General features: G+C 37.8%; 1 protein-coding gene across 1 annotated transcript in view; it reads right to left on the reverse strand.

Moving 5' to 3' along the window:
* Positions 1-22,410, reverse strand: part of LOC134531739 (CCAAT/enhancer-binding protein beta-like) — a 50,044-nt gene that overhangs the window by 7,650 nt on the left and 19,984 nt on the right. The gene's annotated exons all lie outside the window — the stretch shown is intronic.

The raw sequence follows: 22,410 nt of genomic DNA on the forward strand, positions 1-22,410 counted from the left end.
GGAGAGAAATAACTTATTTCACCGACCAGAACCAGAAAGTAAATGAATGCTACAGACATTAGCAAAGTGTTTTGAAAACCTTGTAACAAGTCATAATTCCCCGCTATAAGTCATAGTCTGTAACGATGAGATATACCGGCAACAACACTGAACAATATTGCTATAGCTACTACGACTGTTTCGCGGGTTCATTGGGAAGTAAAGTATACGGTATGTCCATAAAAGAATATCCCAGATAAAAAATTTTAATAGTATCAACTGTAAGCGTTGTAGAGTTTTGGTTCAACGTCACAATTAAAGAGTGGCGCAAACCGTTTTAGATAAGCGCTTGCGCAAGTACTGCTTTGTTGTTTTCTCGCTTGCGGCGCCAAATGGCGACTCTTGGAAGTATGTGTTCTGCAATTTGCTAAGAGTGAATCTATAATTTAAGTTCAACGTGCATTTCGTTTAAAGTTTAATTGTGATCTCTCATGTGGCAGAAACATCCGCCGATGGTCGCGTGAACAGAGATCTTTTTCGCTGGCCTCCGCTTTCACCCGACATCATCCCATGCGTTTTCATATTTATCGCATTCGACATTATTTGAAAGAATTCTACGATAAATTTCGGGTAGGCCGACTAGTTTTGTTAAATAAGTTTATTTGCAACAAGAGACATGAATTTGCTAGTTACCGATGTTAGATGTTTAAAAGTCTCACTCACCTGTTTTTACCCCTCTTCCTAGAAACAAAATTTGTTTAGCGTTTCCCTGGGTGGGGTGGCGCTTAATTTGTTTAGATTACAGTAAAATGCACGGAATTCTAAACGAAGAACCCGCCCCAAATAAGCGAAGGATTGTTCGTAGTTCCATATACTTCCAGATAGTACCAGATTATTCTCCATATAAACTAAGCCTGATTCCAACTTAATGGTTCTGTGCTCTGTACGTTTTTTGAATGGTTCGTACAGTAGGAAAATATTGACATAACGTGTTGTTTTTTGCATACACCATTGCTAGTTTGCACTGTATGTCCTAGATAAATTCATTGACGGACAAAATAAAATATTAACGCAAACACACATAAAACAAGCAAAAATCAGCCGAAGTCAAATGTTTAACTTTCGTCTTTGGATGATTTTAGCTTGTTGCATGTGCGTTTGCGTATTCATCTATTTTTTTCCGTTATTGAGGTTTCTATATGACATACAGTATAAACAGAAATTACGTATGTAAAAAACATGTTTTAAATTAAACTAATAGTGGTTTATCCTGTTTGTAGACTTCTTGGTAATTTTTTGAAAGTTTTTATCATACTCCAAGAAGAGTCATAATTTGTGAGGTTCATATTCGAAGATAAAAAAAAAGAGCGAATATTTCAGTGACAGAGATGTGTAACATCCATCATTCGTAACAAGGAAATTCATGTATTCTCATGTTCCAAATACACTTTTTTAACAAAACTTGGACACGAAATTATCATAGAATTCTTTAAAATAATGCCGAGAGTTATAAATATGTGCAAAATGGGTTTCCAACTACGTTTCTGATTGCGAATCACATGTTTTTTTTCCGCATCCGCCGATAGACTTCTCTGCCGTAATCGTAAAAGTGGCTACGTCAACTATCGAATCATTCGATTAGCACAGACGAAAATTTTAAACTATCTCCGATAAAAGCGAAAACGTCTTGAAAAAAATACAAAACTCCGGCTTCCTGATTTTCGACAATAAATATTATTATAATACAGCCCATTTTTAAATAAATGCATTTAACATTTATTAAATAAAATACACTCTATTATTTCAGGAAATCCAGGTCTCCATAATGAAAAGATCTAGTCGCCCAGATTATATATATAGACCGTGGTTACACATTTCCGTTTCATGCGACTTCCGTTCCATTACGAAATTACTTCTACCGAACGACGTATACTGAGAGCTGGGATGTTAACACGTAAATAAACTCAGTACCGGTACATATTATAAGATGCCTTGATGATTTGTACCCATTGTCTTCGTGATTTCGAGGTGAAAAGTTTCAACGGCGATGGTAAATGTTGACGAGAGGTGTAACAAGGAGGGAGGGAACGAGTGGAGGTTGTGTCGACCGCGAGTCACGTGATGAGCGGCAGCTGGCGGTCCCAGGACTGTAAAACTCGCCATCAGCCTGATTGACATGCCATGACTTATTCACGGCGGTTTACAACGCGGCGCGGGGCTGCGATCACACGCCGCGAGCGCGCTGCCTCGCTCGACGCAAAACCGCGCCAACGCGCCTCGGGGCGAAGCAGTAGTGAGGTGCCTCCGGTCAGATGTTTCTTCCTTTATTTATTTTGTTAGTTAGTTTTTAAAAAAAAATTGTAAGTCTTTCAGTATTCGCCAAAAATATCTAACCTCGGTAACGAGCAAATCCGCGTGTTCTCGTGTTGCAAATACAATACGAAACTCGCACACGAAAATTGTTAAAACCTGTGCCGAAGGTGACAAATATACGCAAATTGTATTTTCAGCAACATTTCGTGACACGAATCTGACCGTAGTTTCCGCGCCCGCCGCTAGAATTCGCCGCCGCGCCGGAGCAGCTACTTCGACTATCGAACCATTCGATTCGCGGAACGAAGCGATGACTTAGACGAAGGGAATATGCGCCCCTGGTACTGCAACCCAGGATTACTTAGCAAGTGAATGCGGGAGGCGGGGGGGTCGCAAGACCCAAATGCCCAACCCTGCTCACCTGGGCCTTGTCCCTCTCATCCAGTAGTGACCTGCTTTTTTTAAATTCACGTTGGTTGATCCCCGCATGACCCGGCCCAGGGTTTCCCCTGTGTCTATGCAGGTTTCATCTGGGCCACAGCAGCTAGCGTTGGCTAGAGCGTCAGGCATGGCGCCAATCGCTTCCGTGACCGGCCAAAAAACCCCAGTAGCATAAGATGCGCTTGAGTCCTCCCACATGGTTAAATCCCAGCAAGATAGGGTGCATAGGCTCTAAACCTTAGAGCACCTAGGTCCTCGTCTATAACCTGGACCCTTTTAGATTATCTTAGGCTAGGAAAAATAAAATTCGGTGTATCCTAAGCTACCCCAACAGTGGTATTGGATACGGGATCCGTCTTGGCCTATTTTAAGTAACCATCTCTGAATTTGCTTGGAGAGATTTTTCGAGAAGCCACAGAAAACCACAATCAGGATGGATGGATAAGCATTCGAACTTGTGTCATCGGTATGCGAGGCTAGTATATTTAATACTGTAGTTACTTTCAAGAAATAAACATTGAGGCATATTTTAAACGCATAAACATTTAATGTGGCCTATCTAATGCAATTTAACGGGTACATCTTCATGTAAAATATTGACAAATATTATGTTTTCAGGGTTAAAGCGGCATGTAATTTATGTGGCAATGCAAAGATCACAAATACTAGACTATTTAGTACCTATGACCTATGTCGTACGTCTATGTCGACCTAATCCAGGGACCTGATTATTTGATTCTGCTGTAAAATAGTTTATCAGTATGTGCCAACAGATTAGTACCGCAGCGTACGAAAATTTCACTAAGGCTAAAACAAAAGAGCAATAGTTTTCTCTAAATTTGCTTCAACTTCAATTTTGTGTTATTTATTGAAATTTCGGCTTTTAGTTTTCTCAAGCTTTCGCATGGATTGTCTCAGCCTGAAATTTGCTAACAGGTTTCAGATTAAATAGACGGGAGAAATTAGATTTTTATTTTACTTGGACGACTACAACCATGATATTTGCAGTTCCAAAAAAACATTTCTTCAACAAATGACCCAATCTAGGTTTTTATTTTATGCTCTTCCGACCAATAAAGTGCAAAATTGAAGGTGTATTGCAGGCCTAGGATATTATTTGAAAAATTTCCAGCAGACAAACGGTTAAAAATTATAGTGAATATACGAACTTTTCAACGAAAAATTATCATTAAATAAAAGGATCCTGTGTAGTTGTACACTGTAATATTTTTTTAATTGAACAGAAATAGTAATGTAAAATTACAGATATTTGTAATTTTATACATTCTCTCGAAAAGCAACTGGATCACTACAAAATACTGTCCGCAGTAATATTAGGTTCAAATTCTTACCAAGGTATTTGTGCTTTATTTAGTCCCAGTACCTCCAATAGTTAAAGTTTTTTTGGAAATAGTTCCCTGAATTGCTTATCAGTATTAACTGCGCACATTTATAAGAATAATTAAACCAAAAAAGTTTAATTCGATAGTATTTTGAAATAATGAAACATCAATTAAAATATAATATTAAGTACCAATTTTCGTAAGAAATAGTCAGTATTATATTGAAAAAAGTATTCCATATATACAAGAATTACCATAGCCACGTGTTGTACAACGTTAGAATATCTTTCTAGTAGCAATACAAACTATTTCTTGGAAACTTATTTCCAGCGGAAAGTTTTGTAAAAGTTCAGAATTTTTTTTTCTGTGTAGATATAATTGGCTGTTCGTAGAAACTAGCACCGGATTCCAACTTCAAGTTCTGTGTACATTTGTGAGCAGAGTGAAATGAACACGTGAGGTGAAGAAAAAGGTTGGTTTGTGGATTTAACAAGTTCTTTGAATTAACTTTCAAAGATGGTACGTACTTACGAGTTCATGTTCACGAGACCGTCGCGTGGAAATGGAAAGAGAGGAAGGGGGCAAAATCATGTGGCCTGACAAAAAAAGAGGGGGGAGGGGGGTTAAGGGACGTTGACTTTATAGATTTTAAATTAAAACTTCTTTGCTGAAGAAACTTCTTTGCTACAATTTTCGAGCGTTTGGTAGATTCCGACAGCGTTAAGGGAATAGTTAGGTAGGTACGTGGTGGGGGAACGGGTAGAGGAGAAAATGGCAGGGAGAGGTAGTAGTAATGACGCAACAAACTTGCACACTAACATACTTGCACACTTGCGCACTTTCACACTGGTATACTTACACACTTGTACATTTGTATACTTGCACGTGTTTACACTCGCATACTTGCATTCGCATGCTTGCAATATTACATACTTGCATACTTCTATTCTTTCACACTTTTATACTTTCACAATCTGCATACTTGCACACTTGCTGCTTGCGAAATAGCATAATTTAGCACTCGCATACTTGCCAAAGAGAATTATGTTCCCTATAACGAATAATATGTAAGGTCTTGTGTGCATCCAGTGGGTCGTCCGTGTAGCCCCACCCGGTAGCTGCCTGCACGCCATTGGCTAGTGGTCGCCGCGCGACGCAAAACTGTGGCGTCGGCGAGGTGCCGGGGGGAGTCGGGAGGAGGCAGCCACTGAGAGAGGACGGACCTGCGCTCATGACGCCTCGCTCGCGGGTGGACCCACAGTCGCGCGACACGCGGTGTTTGTGTTTAGGAGCAATCCTAATAAATGGGTTCACAAGTACGTAATGCGCGTTATTGTTAACTCGCCTTCGGTAATTCCCGATAAACGGCACACCCCCCTCCCCTTGCCTGTTGGGGGCGGGCGGTACACCAGGGGCGGTAGCACTGTGCCGAGGCACAGTGACCAGGACCCGTCAACGGCAGCGAAGACGAGCCGTTACAAATATAATAAATAAGAAGTTTTACTACTGTCGCGCATGAACTACACGCACACTTTTTATTAATACTTGTATTTACTTTGTTAGGACGCAGATTACAATTAATTATATTGTTAATAGAATTCATAGGAAACATTACTCTGTAATGTGATACAATCGAAAACGTTTAAAGTCGTAGCCACAGTAATGTTTATAGTGTTTAGATTTTTAGGTAGATTTCGAATAAATACTACCTATTGTAGGCGTTACCACGGTGCGACTTCCGGAAAATTATTATATAGCTTTTCGTTTCATTATACTTAGACTCCAAAACCACAGTCAACTCAAAAGTTTATATATATACATATATATTGACGTCGTCCCAAGTGCTCCTCCGGCTCGCTGAGGCCATTATTGCCCGTCGCTGCTTCAGGCTTGCGTGTGCGCCGGCGCCCGTGCGCAAAAGTGTAACAGGTTTTGTTTATGTAATTATGTAAGGGTGTGGATATCTATTTGTCTGGTTGTGTTGATATTGTGTTGAGTTCAAAACGGATAAAATGTGATTCCCGGGCGACTGAGTCGCGTCTCCCCGCCTGTGACCATGTGGCTCCACGCACTCGCACACGAAGGAAAGAGGGGAGATTCATGTGCACGCGGCAAGGGGGGAGGCCGCTGAGACGTCGCGGAGCGTGGGTGGAGTCAGTCGCCGAAGTGGCATGAGAGAGCGCGGTCGCGAAGGTCACGTCACTGTCAGTCGTTCGCGTCGTCAGTTACGTCACCGTCAATCACGTCACCGGGAGTCACGTCACCGTCGTTCGCGTCGGCAGTTACGTCAGTCTTTCATGTCATCGTCAATCGCGTCACTGCCAGTCACGTCACCGTCATCCACGCCACTGTCAGTCGCGTCACTGTCGTGTCACCGCCAGTCAGGTCACTGGTAGTGTCGTGTCGCGCTCAAGGTGCGTGGAGCCGGGCCTCGCCCTGATGGACTGTCACAGAGGGGAGCCGTGACAGCCCATGTACAGTGTGACGTGTGCATTAAACACACCTTAACGTCAAAACTCTTTTATTCCACCTAAGTTAGGGTAGTTCCCTTGCCACGTGGCACGTACCCTCTCTACCGGAGCAGCTGGGCAGCGACTCCGAACCACGGGAACGGCCCTAACGTCGTCAATATGTATATATAATCACAATTTTGTGGACACAATAACTGCCGCAATTTACCAAAAGTCTCTTCCAAACTGATACATAAAATCTAATTGTGGAACATCTCGGTCGAGTTCGTTAATGCGCAATTTCCGGGGGAAAAAAAATTTAAAAAAAAGGTAGAAATGGGGAAGGTTTTTTGAAAAATCTGAAGATGGAATATATCTTTCAGTTTGAATGTAATATAACTTGTAGGAGTAATGCCAAAAACTTTTGACTTAAAACATTAATTTTTGGTACGACCAACCATAACTGCAAGGGGTGGAAATAACAAGGGTTGGAGGACAAAATAAATAATAACTCTTTTCGTAGGCACACCATCGAATTCGTTCAAAGTGTTTGTCAATCTTATAATTGTTATCCAAAACCATTGCTGGAAGGGGTTAAAGAAAGAGAGTTTTAAAATAACAAAAAAATGCATATAATCCGTAACATGTACACTATTAAATCCATTTATTTTTATTACGAAACATAAAAATCTTAACTACAACTTTTGCCCGAAAATAATTTTTTTATGACCAACCATTACTGCAAGAGGTGGAAAAAACAGCGGTTGAAAGACAAAAAAAAGTTAACTCCCTTAATGTACCATTATTAAATCAGTTATAATTGGTAGTAAACCGTATACACTATCTTAAACTTTAGTCTAAAACAATTTTAATACGATCTACCATAACTGCAAGGGGTGGAAATAACAACGGTTAGAAGACAAAAAAATTCATAACTCCCTTAGTAAGGACACAATCTAATCCATTCGAATTGGTTTTACATATTATAATTTTTATCTCGAACTTTTGTCTGGAACATTTTTTTTTATAAAACAAACCATTATTGCAAGGGGTGGAAAATACCTACGGTTGGAATAAGAAAATAAATATAATTTCCCTACCATGTACACTACCGGATCCATTCTTATTATTTGTTTAATTTTCTAAATATTTATTATAATTACTGCTAAACAAATATTTTTCTTACCAATCATTACTGCAAGTTATGGAAATAACAAGTTTTGAATGTAAAAAACGATCATTACTTTTTTTAATATATTTAATATCAAATTACATGTATATAATATTAAATATTATATGAATGCTAAACTACATCCAAAACTTTGGCTGAAATAATTTTTAATGAAATAAAATATTACCGTACAATTAAAAAAAAATCAAAATTTATTAGTGGACCTACCAAATTCATTTGAATTTATTTTAAACCGATGCACACTGGTCCCAAATCCTGAAAAGCTGGCCAAAAGTCAATGCCTTTATCAATTTCGATGAAAATTCGTATCTGGGCTTTTTAAAGGTCACTGATTATAAATCCAAAGTAGAATTAATAAAAAAATTAAAATGGCGACTATATCATAGCTCAAAAATTGTTTATCACATATTATAGGCCTATATTTCACAGTTGAAAATAAAGGTGCGGAGGCTTCCGCGAACAAAACAATAGGGCGTCCTTCGTTAAGTTGGGACGATTTGAGTGAACGGTCAAAACGGAGGAAGACAGAAAAGGTTCGAGAAGAACATAGTGTCAAAGCACTGGCCTATGCTACAGAAATGGGTCTCCGGGCTTCAGGAAATGTACATGTTTGGAAATTAATTAAGGATGTCACAGAAGGCAGTCCATCAAAAGCATCAAAGTACCAGAAAGCTATGCAACGTATGTTACAGAGAATACACTGTCAGGCAACGAAGCATTATCATTTGTTATAGAAAATAAACTGTCCGAAAATTCAGTATCACGGAATACATTCTTTAAGCGTACAAAAACAATGTAAATTGTACCAGCCTTATAAATATGTATTGGATTCTAAAAAGAAATGTTACCCTGATAATTCAGAAATTTCTGTAACTGAAAGTGAAGCTACAGTTACACTTCAAGCATTGTTAAATCATACAGTTGAAAGAATTTTAATGGTACAATCAGATGTAGTTAAAATTCTTCCTGAAAACGAAGTTGTTAATTTAGAATTAGTATGCAAATGGGGATGTGATGGCACTTCTGGTCAAAGCACCTACAAACAAACATTTAGCGATGAAGATGGCCATAAATCGGATGCCAACATTAACGTTATTTCGCTCGTTCCTTTGCAAATGTATGATAAAATCAGTTCACATGTCCATTATTTGGAAAAATCCTCGACCTTCATCGCCAAGATTTTGCCGCCCAATTAAAATTCAATTTATGCAAGAAACTGCCGAAGCTACCAGACACAAAGTTGATAGTATCTAAATGCAAGAAAGAAACCTTGCGCCCTTTCAAACTGTAATGGATGGAAAACAAATTAACATCAATTTCAAACTTGTGTTAACAATGGTATATAGAAAAGTTTGTAATGCTATAACGAATAAATCGTCGAGTATGCGTTGCTTTCTTTGTCAAGCTACATCCAAAGAATTTAATGATATCGACAGTATTTTACCAAAACCCATCAATGAGTATCACTTCGAATTCGGAATATCGCCAATGTTGTTTGCACGCGAGTTACAAATTATAAATAGAAAAGTGGCAAGGGTGCAAGGACGATAAGGACAGTGTTTAGAGAAGAAAAAAATACATACAAGGTTTTCGTGATAAATTAGGGCTTATTGTTGATCAACCAAAACAAGGATATGGAAATTCAAATGACGGAAATACAGCTCGGCGTTTTTTTGAAAATTCTAAAATTTCAGCTTTAATAACGGGAATTGATGAAGAATTGATCAACCGATTTCATGTTATATTGCAAGCAATTTCTTGTGGTTTTGAAATCAATTTAGGTACAGGAACATTGAACCAAATATCGAATTTTTCGAAGAACTTTCAATTCTATTAACCTGTTTCCACTTTTTTCTAAACTTTGATACCAATTTCGTAATTGCATCTTTTAAATTTTTTGGTAAAAATCTATTGATGTCTAAACTTTTTAGATACCTCTGTTTCAACAATTTCATTCACCGTGTTAATATTTTCATTTAATACAGTTTTTACCAATAGAAAAATGTCCTTTCTCGTGCAAGAAATTTCTTTGGTGTCGTTTGCAGATTTTGAAAATTAAGAATTAAAGGTGTATAAAAAAATAAATTTTTACCAATTTGTTGTAAATAATATTTCATAAAAAAAGGCAAAACTGAATGTGAAAAATGCGGGTTTAAAAGCGCATCCATATCATCGAATAAAAACCATAACAGAAGCCAAAGCTGCAGCTAGCTGCAGCTAATTTTTTGACATGTTTTAAAAATATTAATGATCTACAAATCCCATTTGGTTTCAGAGTGGGATCTTGTGGGACTTTTAACTTATGGCTTTTATTAAACACTTCTTCTTCAAAAGTGATATAGAAATCACGTCATCATTTATTAATAATTTGTTATTAAATTTATTAATAATATAAATTAAGGGCAACATATCTGAAATTCACTTACGTTCTGGAGAATAATAGTTTTTGCAGAATCCTAATCGGTTCACTTTTCACTTTTCTATACGTGTTTGAACTTGAGGAATGTTTGGGTGCGTCACACGCTAACAATGCGACACGCTCGACGCTTCGAAACAAAGTGAATTCCTGAGCCAGGTAGGGACTCTTACCCATCCCTAACGGTGTTAATACGTGCTAGAGGTACCACTACTACTATTCCAACAGTCAAATGTTCCTAGAAAGAAAATATTTTTTTTCGACTTTTGGCCAGCTTTTCGGGATTTGGGACCAGTGTGCGATGCAAGACAAATTTTTATACGACCACGTTATTAGTGCAAGGGATGAAAAATAGTGTTTGAATGTTAAAACAATTAAAAAATCACCTTATTTGGCATATAATGTGAAATTCGTTATAAGTTATTCAATGGTGGATACATTTAGATAAAAACAGTCGTAATATTTTCGTTGCATGGAAAATGAGAAAAATGTGTAATTGATCATTTTGTAATATTGGAGAACATAAATATGTTATGTACATTAAGTTCTTAAAATTTTCCAGAAGTTTATAGATTTTTTCAAAATATTTTCGAAATTTACTTCGAAATCTACCTACGCCTGTAGGCTGTGGCAAAAGGGATTATTTTTTGTGGGGTTTGGAAAGTTTACAATAAATAACAAAATTACTTATCTCCGTGTCCTTGGTATCGGTCGATATCCCTGCTTGTCTAAAATAAGTACAATAAATCTACCAGGGGCGGATCCAGTGATGAATCTTTGAAATTGGGGGGACCGGTGCCCTTCAACTAATCACAAAAAAAATTCATTACCAGATATGGAAGTCAGGGACTTACTTCCTAAAACATAGAACAATATTGACAAAAATCTGCTAATGAAAACCCGGCACAGAATATCCAAAATAAATAATAAACATATTGATACCAACTTGATAAACATAATTCAAAATATTAACCTAAAAAAATTATTATTAGATATATAAATTCATTATTTTTAAAACCATTCAGATCAAGTATAATGCAATAATTGGGGCATAGAAAGGTCCTGGGCAAATAAACTGAGAGTATTTTCAACTTTATCACCAAATTATTTACCTGGATTGCTTCGAAACTGGATAATTACAAGTCTAAGTAACCTAGAAATACTACAGTACCTACTGAAAGTATGTCCCAAATGCTTAAAGACCTCACTTCTTCCCAATAAAATTTAATTAAAAATCTGAACCATGATATTTGGCTGTAAAACATTGTTCGTGACTCCTCTAAAATTTATGAAAATGAAATAATGAAATAATGAAGCCAGTGTGGGCTGAGCTATATAGAGGAAAGTGCCCAAAAGTGGACCCCCATTTTGTTTTTTAATAAAAACACAAAGTAAACTGTAAAAAAATATGTTTTTAAAGAATGAAATATTTACTTTGTTAAGTTGTAAAGCATTAACATTTTTAATTTTGGAAAATATAATTAAAAATTGCTTTAAAAAAATTATTTACCAAACCCTTACACTTTGACGATCTTAAAAATAGTTGCCTAAATCGGACCCCTTGTAAAAACTATTAAAATAACCCAGAGTAAAATAACAAATAAGGTATTAAATCAAAGAAAACATAATATATATTGTTTCAAAATATACATAATATAAATAGTTACTGATTAAGTTTCAAATAAACCTACAGAACGTCAAGATACAGAAGTTATAAACAGAATTACATTATTAAGCGACAAAAGTCGCAAATATAAACGTCCTGTTCAGCCCCTGCACAATCCACATGGGCCCACAATAAGCACATAACACACATGACCCAAAGTTCCCCTTTAGAATCCTCCATAAATTTCCTGTCACAAAACATACACGAAGTATCATCATATTTGGATGGGGAGACTCCCGGAAGAAAGTCCAATTCGGATCTTCCAGATGACATGCTGTTTTCATCTTCGGTGCTTGATTCTTTCACATATCTCTCAAAATTCAAATGCCTTGTCACGAGCACTTTTCCTTTTCTTGATGGTTCTGTTCCTGACCCACGTCCCTGGCCACGATTCCTTTTGCGTCCTTGACCATGATTTCGTTCTTGCTGTTCTGCTTCCTTGGCTTCTTTAGCTTTTTTAGCTTCCATTAATTGGGTTTTGTAAGGAGTGGATGTAATGACCGTAGAACTGCAGGCCTTTCGTCCGCTGGTCGAGGTCCTCTTTTTAATTTTTGGGATGGGAGTGATGTAAAATGGGCTTGTCTTAGAAGATGTGGAACTCTGAGGATCCTCAGTTGTAGCTGATGACCGCGGAATACCATGACGTGCCAAAGACGTTGATGGTTGACTTGGTTCTCTCGATAGCTCTGATTTTCTGCATTTTGTTTCTTCAACACAGATTCGTAGAAACTTGAATCTCGTTTTTTGTTTGCCTCTTCAATGTATTCAGCTTCAGAGAACAGCTTCTTGTTCAAGGGGTATATGCCTGATATTTTAAATCCATTGATTGCTATTTGAGCAGTTTGGCATCTAATATAGGCTTTGCCAAACAATTCCATTACATCAAAAGGACTGACGGCGCGCTCATTGTGCCTTAACCACTGCCTGATTTCCTCACTGTAATAAGCTTTGAGAGGACCCATGAAACTTCTATCCAGCGGTTGTAGTTTGTGCGAGGAGTGAGGTGGCAGCGACAGAATGGTAACATTATTCGCTTTTGACAAGTCGATCAGATCAATATTCTGTGTGTGGCTAAAGTGGCCATCCAAGAGCAACAGCACAGGTTTTTCATTCGTAGGATGGGCAAACTCGATGAAGTGTCGAAACCACTGAGTGAAGGAGTTGGTTTGAATCCACCCTGAAGGGTGCGCTGCAAAGATTGTTCCTGGTGGAGCACCCTTTTTCAACTGTTCACTCATATTTTTCCTCGGAAAAATTACTAAAGGTGGTACAAATGAGCCACTAGCATTCATACAAGCAGCAATTGTTATAAGTGCTCCACGTTCTCCTGATTTCAAGGCAGCAACCTGTTTTTTACCCTTAAGGCCAATTACTTTTTCTACTTTACATTGTACCACTGTAATTCCACTCTCATCAACATTGTAAATTCTGTCAGGTGAAAATTTACCTTTCTCATAAATATCTTCCAGAACATTATAGAATTTCTCTGTATTTTCTTTGCTGAACCCGAGAGCCCGGCTGTAGGATGTTCCAGTAGGCTTCCTTTCTGACAGTTTGGTTTTGTGACGTTTAAGAAAAAGTTTTACCCACTTTTTCCCAGCAATTCCGTCTTTGAAAGATGTTCAATGTCATTTCTCTCTGCCAATTGTACAGCAATTCTTCGCAAGTCATTACGAGTAGATCCAAAAAAAGAAGCTTCCATAGCAAGACAATAATGAACAAGCTCATGTTCAAGATCTTCACCCAAAACTGTAGGTCTGCCTCTTTTTGTAATTGCTGCTTCCTCAGTAGTACCGTACTTCATGTTGGACAACCTCATTAGTGTGGTTTTCGGAACATTAAACTGTTTATTGGCCTTCTTCCAACCCATCTTTTTTTTCCGAACTGCATCAATAGCTTTAGTCATTTTAGATGGACTCCACTTTCTTTGATCAATTTTCCCCATTATCCTTTTGGAATCTGCAACAGAATTCCAAAAGTATAAGAGTATAAACAAATAGAAGCCGATGTAAGACATGAATATGTAAGGGGTCCGGTTAAGGGAACAAGGGGTCCGGTTTAGGCAACTGAATGGGGTCCGGTTTGCGCGACTGTAGCTAACAATTTGCTAACCCAATAAATTTTTAATCAAGCATCTAAATGAAACGGGTTTGAAACAAACATTTACAGTACACCTTACCATTAAAAACATATAAAGGTCCAAAGGCTTACCTGCCAATATCTTGGAGAAATGATTAATAATGTAGCACAATGCAAAAACATTTTACACTGCCACAACACACAATGGCGGGTGGACACGCTACGAGTGAAGCGAGCAAGGTGTGCGCTCCGCTACGGCGTGGCAGAAACCTGGACTACTGTTTGCACTCGGTACCGCTAGAGTTCAGGAGAATGCAGAGCCAGGAGACCGGGGGTCCGCTTTAAGGGGGGTAGTCCGGTTTTGGGCACTTTCCTCTATTTATTAATATTATTGAAATAGATAGGCCTACACAAAATGAATTAATACATATTTGTTTAAAGCCAAATTTTTATAATCCAGTAATATGTTATTTAGAAAAGAAGTGTCAATTTTCCAGTGACAAAAAGATTTGAACCACAATTCGTAGCGCGCGAAACTATCTCAGACACTCCCGCCACCGTACTGGTGGCGCTGCGCAGTGTTCAACTTACGAACCACTTGCAGCAGGACTGTCGCGACCCACCGATCTCCGGAACGCGGAGTACGCTGACAAATTCTTTCTATAATTACGTGTGATATTGTACTTAATTGCGGTTTCCTAGAGATTAAATACACTATAATTACTGAGAATAGTTAATAGAAAGGAAAAAATATATGTTTTAGTGGTCATGTGAATAATTTAAGGAAGTAGAGATGCGACTTTTCTGCATTAAAAACAGAAGTGATTCGGCAGATGTATTTTCCTCTTCTTACCTACCAAGTAAATCGTGAGTTAAATAATTTATCTCTCTATTTGTACATTACTATTTTTTTATTTTTTTTATAATTTCGTTTTTGTAAATTGACAGCGGAAGAAATATTATAAATAGAAAATGTCCTTTACCGGCAGGACTTGGAAACATCTGTATACGCGCTGCTGCCGACTTTACTGAATTATAAATGAGCGTATTATTTCAAAAACTGACGTTCCACAAACGTGGAGAAAACCATGTTCGGCTAGGGCTGTAAAAGAAAAGTATTCTAAGGGAAAGTGAATAAGTGTCACATTCCCTAAGACAGATTTCAAATATCCTGTACCCGCGAACAGAAAATCTATGTGTTAGCAATGCAAGGCACTTAAGATTTCTGTAACAACATACGACCAGGCACATTGTCCGGAATGGTTCTATGAAAGAAAACTCTGCATATCAGCGAGCAGAAAAAATATTTCACTAGTTTGCAAACTCTTTTTCGGAAGATTCTCGTTAAATTATTATAGTTGGTGTCACCCCACAAAATGTGAAATATAGAAAATATTTTAAATCTGAAGCCACAGTCAATCATCAAAGAAAATATTATACAATTTGGGTGTACGTTGTGGTCTAATAGTTCATGGCTTTGTGGATGATCAAATTGTATTGTATTTAGTGGAGGGAGGGCTAAAAGAATATTAAAAGTTATGTGTCTCATTTTATGCAGCAATAAGTGCATAATAGAAGCGATAGTAAATATTAATTGTAATATTTATTTCTAGACAGAATATAAAATGTAAAATTAAAGATTAATACAATTTATTGTACCCTGTGTCAGATACTAACGTATAAAACAGGTATTAGTACATGTGATTTGTATTTTTACAGTAGAAAACCACATGTATACACAATATTGCATTAATTAAAAAGAAACATTTTGTTTTACTAACTATTAAAGTAGGTACTCTTTTTTCAGTTAATATACAATAATCAAATAAATATTATAATCATAACAAATGCCATTCATCCAGATTGTAAGTCACCTGCGTTTATCAGTTTTCGTCTAGTTTTGTTTTCTCTTGTTATCTTACTTAGCTTCAACAATCCAATCTAATGTTTATTCAATACATATATTACATAAGAATGTTTAAATTTTTGGAAACTGTTTTTATGCAAATTTTTGAATAATAGGAGACTGCAAAAAGAACACATATGAACATTATGTCAAAATATTGCTAACATGTTCAATTAATATTTTTTGTACTTAATACGTAATATATTTTACCTCGTTCTTTATACTTAATATATATTAAATAAAAACACATTACACAGTTCGAATTAATATTTTTCCTTGAAACGAATGAATAGTGATGGTGAAACGTTATCCGTAAGTTCACAGACCATATGTAAAACATGTATAAAGGGATGGGGCATCCATAAAAGTAAATAATTCTTTTTTATGCAAAGTTCTGATCTTAGAAAAGGACGGGGGGATTTTCCCCTTCACCTCTCCCCTCCAGGAAAACAACCCTGAAATCTACTAAGATTCCTGTATACTTGTAATATGTGTTTTTATTATATGTATTCAAATTGAAAACTTGTAAACAGTGTTATAACCTTTTTAACGACTCATCAAACTAGCATGAAAAAGAGGTAGGCCGGGTTTATAGACTATGCAAGAAGCACAAGAACGCACGAAACGCAAGACGCAAAATGTTCAATGACAATGTTTTAAAATACCCGTTTAAAAACCACGCAAGACGCAAAACGCACAGCAATCATCTGCCAACTTCCAACTTCTTGCGTTTCGGCTTGAATTTCTGCCGTCCACTTGGGAAGTGAAATGTTCCGAAAAATTTAAAAGAGGCAGAACGTAATGTGTGTAGAAGGCCACGATATTGTTTTTATTTTATACGTCACTTAAAAATTTTACATAGTCAAAGAAAAATACAAAAAGGCAGTCACGGGAACTGTCGACAGAAATGAAAACTTAAAACTTTGTTTTTAAATGTGAAACATGACATCATTTCTACATCAAACGTACGTAAGAAAATGAATTTGGTATTATATCACTAGCATGTCGGTGACTCGAACCTATAAGTTTTGCCCCTAGCAAAAATCGCTCAACGCGGGTAAAGAAGTTTTCACTTCAAAAAACTTTTAAATCGAATTATTTAATTTAATTTGTTTTCATAATAAACATGAATAAACAAAAGCAACCTAGGGAAAATAAATTGTTTTCTAATGTTTCGCAATCAAAATATTGCAAACCTTTAAGAGATTATAAAGCTGAATGAACGGGACTAAACTAAGTAATTTTTTACAGCAATTTAAGAAAACAATGTTCATTACCTTTACACACATAAAACCTAATTTTATTACATATAAACATAATTTTTTTACACATAAAAACAATTTACGTAATACTGAACAACTTAAAATGTAACATACTTAAATACTTAATAGCAAACAACTTAAAAATCATTAATCATTTTAAATTAATTTTCCGCGGTTTCATATCACTGAACGTTGTAATAGTAAAATTTAAATTCAATGTCCACGCAAGTCTTAATTCAATGCATAATGTTCCTAGATCAGTAAGTTTTTGTTGACCCATTGTTGATCTCAGGCAATTCTTTATTCTACTAAGCATACTGAAAGAATTTTCTGCTTGAGCAACAGAAATAGGAAGTACACAGAATATGAGCAGTGCGACACACACACATGGAAATAAATGAGCAATACGGAGTTCTGAGCAATTTTAGAGGCTGCAGAGAAGATTCAGAAATGTTTGTCTTGTGGACAACTTTTAGATACTTGACATTTTCTGTTAAGTCTGAGCTCACATCACTGTTTCATTCTTGGACAAACTGATGGCTGGCCTTTTCAACTTTACTGTCAGTTCCAGATATTTCCAAATAAAAGAAAGGCTATTGTTAAGAATTTTCAGTGTGAAAATCTTGATGTCAAATTTCCTACCAGTTCACAAATTATTTTGTAAAACACTTAAATCTTAAAGAAATCTTCAGGACTTTGGTTTGACTCGTACTAGATGTAAATGGAGCTTCATCATGGAAGATATCCATTTTTTTTGTCTTTACAGTTGGGAATTCTGTTTCTATTCCATAGTTTTCTGCAACATGTTTAGCGTCTGATAATATTTGGTCCCAGTTGTTGCGTAGTTTACTCCAATCGTTTACCAGACTATCGATGTTTTCAATCTCAGAACCTAGACTCATTTCTACAGACTGCATAAGCTGACTTCTGAATTTATCATGAATTAAGATCTTAACCAAAATTGAGGACAAAACCACACAGTGAAATTATTGTGGGTATTCAAGTACACCTGCAATCGTAACTTTAGTTTCAGCAGTAACGTTAAGATTTTTTAAATCTTTGGCGGCTTCTGTTACCTTAACAACATAAGCTGCTAAAGATCTTACACAATCCACTCTAGAAACCCCCCCCCCCCCCTCCTTTGTTTGTGATGTGGAATGCAATGAAAAGCCCAAATAATTCTTAAAAATTTCCCACCTCTTAGACTACAGCTAAATAAATTGTATGGTTGTTGCAGAACTCCAAAATGTCTGTGCTTCCCTACAACTTTCTAATGCGTTGACCCTGAATAAATTAGGCTGTGGCAGCCAAACGGTGAAAATTTTGCTAAAGGATTTATTTTCAAAATAAAGGACAGAGCTCCTTTAAATGCATCACTCATGTTGCTCCCATTGTCATACCCTTGTCCTCTGCAATTTTTTAATAGGAATTTCAAGGGTTGCTTGGATCAACTCGGCTATTTTAGTCTGTTTTTTCACTACAGTCATTTAAATCTAAAATCTTTCTTGAAGTTAATATTTTTTAAAGACTCGTTGAAATTGACATATCTTATTACAAATGTTGTTTGCTCTGAGTGACTATAATCAGGAGTGGCATCTACTATGATCGCAAAATATTTTTATTTGTTAACCTCCTTGAGATCAGCCTACCTAACATGTTGAGCACAGCAAGAAATTAATTCGTTTTGAATTTCTCCAGATAAATAATGAGATTGTAGCATTTTGCCAGATTTCTGAGACTCTCGAACTACATAAACAGGTATTGCTAGTAAGACTCAACAGTTCAATAAGTCCTCAAAATGTTCCATTATTTGGATCCCCAAACTTTTCGGTAGTTTCTCTGAATGACAGACCACGTTCACTGAGTTACTTCAAGTAAACGCTGAAAACCTGTTTCCAAAAACTTGATTCATTTTCTATTCGTTTCCCCAAGTTTTGAAATATGGTTTTTGAGTGACCAAATTAATTAATTTTTCCACTTAACGTAACAATTTTTGTGGCTACTGCTGTTTTGGTGTCCAGGGATTTCATCGTACAACTTTACCCATTTAAAATCTTTGGAATAGTCTGATAGACAGACGCAAATCGAAACGGAACTGTTTCTGGTTGATTTGAAAATAATCTGCAAGGGAAACAAAACAATGCTTGTCGGTTATCACTCCAAACCAACAAGTCTCTTGGTACAGTTTCATTGTTTGGCAGTTTGCACTTAAGCTGAGACAAAGGAAATGCATGCGAAGTAGCGTCGGGAGGTAATGAGTTTGGATGCAACTGGGGTCCTCTTAAAATCTCTTGTCCTATTTATTTATTGGTCATCGTCACAGATGTAAGAAATCCAGTGTCAAACTTGCCAGTTTCCACCCCTTCTACCTGATTAAAACTATTATAAGAGTTACCCGCTTCGATTGTGTATTTTTGTTTCAATGGTAGAGAAAACTTATCCGGTAGGTCTATAACAGTCGTAGCTAACTCGGCACTTGACATAGTTTGAACATCAGTACACAATTACGAGTTCAAATATTAAGAACAATAGCGAATTTCGAACGAATTATCTGCCTCCTTACTTTGTTTTTCATATGCGATAGATGATAAATATCCACTATAAAATAATTTTGTCTGGTCTTTGTTAGCATTTTCTTCTTTATGATGCTTTTCTTTCCGCTTATGAGCATCTGATTTATGTCGGTATTCCATAATTTCCTGGAAAAAATTAGCACGTTATATTTTACGTGACTTGAATTTTTAAATAAATATATAAATTAAAAAAAGTGGCGTGTATCGATGAGCTAAACAAATCTGCTCCCATGTTTCTAGCTCTGAACAAAATTAGATTCGACGTATATTTCATATGTCACGTAACAAATATTTGTTAGGCTACCCTATTTATTTTCTGCATGTTCACCGTATCTTGCGCGAGATTTCGGGTCTTCGTACTTACAGGTCGTTTAATTCACATTCCAAGCAAATTGGAGAAAAGTGGATCAAAAACAAACACACACACGCATATATATTGTTACGAACGTGAGCAAGGCCGCGACACGTGCAGGTGCAGAGCTGGCTGGCGGCCGCCGCAACATGAGACGCGCCGCGCGCGCCTGGAAGATTACAAGGATTGTCGCTTTCCCCCCTCCTTCCCTCCGCTCCCCGCGCGGCGCTGATAGCTAAGACACCTGACACCACACAGCTGCGGATATACGCGAGCCGCCTACACGTGTTTCGAGAGATTTCTGCCGTCGGGTCAGCGTGGAATGACGCGACTGGCCCCAGCCGCGCTCGTGATTTCTGGAAAGCGCCTGGACTGATATTTAAGCCGAGGACGCCGCCTCAGAGTCAGTCGGAGTTCAGCTGGGAACTGGGAGTGTTCCCACGGTGGAGTTTCCAGGGCGATAGTGCCGCGGGTGCGGCAGAGTGGCGAAGTCCTTGGACGAAGGTTCCAGGGCAGGGAGTGAGTGAGTGAGTGAGTGGAGTCGGGAGTTTTTCCGCGGCGGAGTTTCCGGGCGATAGAGCGGCGAAGTCCCTGGACGAAGGATGCAGGGCAGAGAGTTCAGTTCCGGGCGATAGTGTCGCGGGCGCGGCGGAGCCCCGAGCGGATCCTCGGCGAAGGTAAGTGCGTTGGCGGCGGCGGAGTGCGGCGACGGAGTCCCGCGGCGGAGATCCACGAGGGGCGCTGCGGCGAGAGTTGCGCCAGAGGTGCGGCCCAGCGAGGTGTGTGGATTGTAAGAAACGAGTGACTGGGGAAGCAACATTTTTTAAGTGCAATTGATTATTTGCCATTTTAGAAGATTATGTGTAAGTGACATAAGTAGTGGCCATCAATAAAACTGTTTAGTGATAAAATCTTTAATTGGGCTATCCTTTACAAACCCGCGATCGTAACTATATATATATATATATATATAATTATTTTTTGCAGCTTTATGTGTGTTGAGACCACTGTAACAAACTAAAATTGACCAAAAAGGGTAGACTAATCAAGGAGCATAATTAAATATTAAATCTGAGTTAATGGTTGCAACCGAAGCTGTCCCGCTTATTATGTTGAAAAAAAATATTCCTCACACAACATCCACCTGCCGTGGCCGGCAGAAGTTTCATTGCCTTATCAAGTTTTTAACATTCCGCCGTCAAGCGATAACCAAGCTTTATATTCATATAAGATGAAACTAGATATATTATAGATATATTTTGTCTCTTCTTGTAGTCTGTTATCATAACTTTCTTCCCAGCGGATATGCTTGTACAAAGTTACCGCGGCCATGACTGTAAACGTGATATCTTAAAGTTTCCAACTTGTAATTTTCAGCCTGCTATCAGGGTGGGTTCACGCATAAAAATGGTCGTGAAATGTAACCGGGAACCTCCGTTTCCCGGGGATTGAAAAGGCCCCGGGGATTTCCCTCCCCATTTTTTTTTCTACCACCAGATCCTCACGCCCACTCGACGAATCTTACTTTATAAACGACCGAGAGAGATTGTCTTGCTTTGGTGACGTGTGGCGTTGTTGTGTAGTTTACGAACCCGAGCGTAATACCGAAATTACACCGGATGATCGAAAATCAGGGCCGATTTCAAATTGCCGGGAGGAGTCCGTTTGCACAGAGCGAGATAATCTGAGAAAACAGAATGCCGTGCTAGTGACGAGGAGAAACACGGCACTTAGCTTCGTGTGCGCTGGAGGCCTCGCGGCGCCCGTGGCGCGGCGCTGCGGTTGAACAACAGAACCAACTGCGCGCCGGTGGCGCAGCGCTGCGTTAAACAACGGAGACGCTCGCTCGCCCGGCCGGCGCGGCGCGGCGGTGACCGACAAAGGTGAATAATAGATCAGCGACGGGCAATAGTCCACGGGCAGATAATAAACCATTCGACGGGCGATAACAATCGCTGCCGCAGTTGTCTGGTTAACCGCTGCCGCTCCGGGGAGACAACAGTGCAAGTCACAAAATAAACGTCTTTGTTGTTCGTTTAGGTAACCATGGAGGTGTGCATGTTACGTAAGGGATGTGCCTAGGCGCTTTCTTTATGTCCAATATGTGTATACAAGTTTAATCTAATTTTAGTTTTCTTGGATTTAATTCCTCTATCAAATATTCTTGTTGGCATAAAAATTAATTTTAATAAAAATAAGTTTAACTTCCAACCAACAAAGGGTTTCTTTTTTCCTCAAAACGTATTTAACTAATTAACTGAGTCATTTCACAAATTTATGCCTACAAAATTATAGTTTTTAAAATTAAAATATAAAATTAGGGTTATTATTCTCGTGATTTTACTACTTTAGGTATAAATACTTCGAAAAATGACTATTACAGTCCTAACCATAGTGTGAATTTCGGAAGTTATTCTTTTCTTTTTGCGGTCCCTAGA

This window comes from Bacillus rossius, chromosome 1, assembly GCF_032445375.1.
Source record: "Bacillus rossius redtenbacheri isolate Brsri chromosome 1, Brsri_v3, whole genome shotgun sequence".
NCBI lineage: Eukaryota > Metazoa > Arthropoda > Insecta > Phasmatodea > Bacillidae > Bacillus > Bacillus rossius.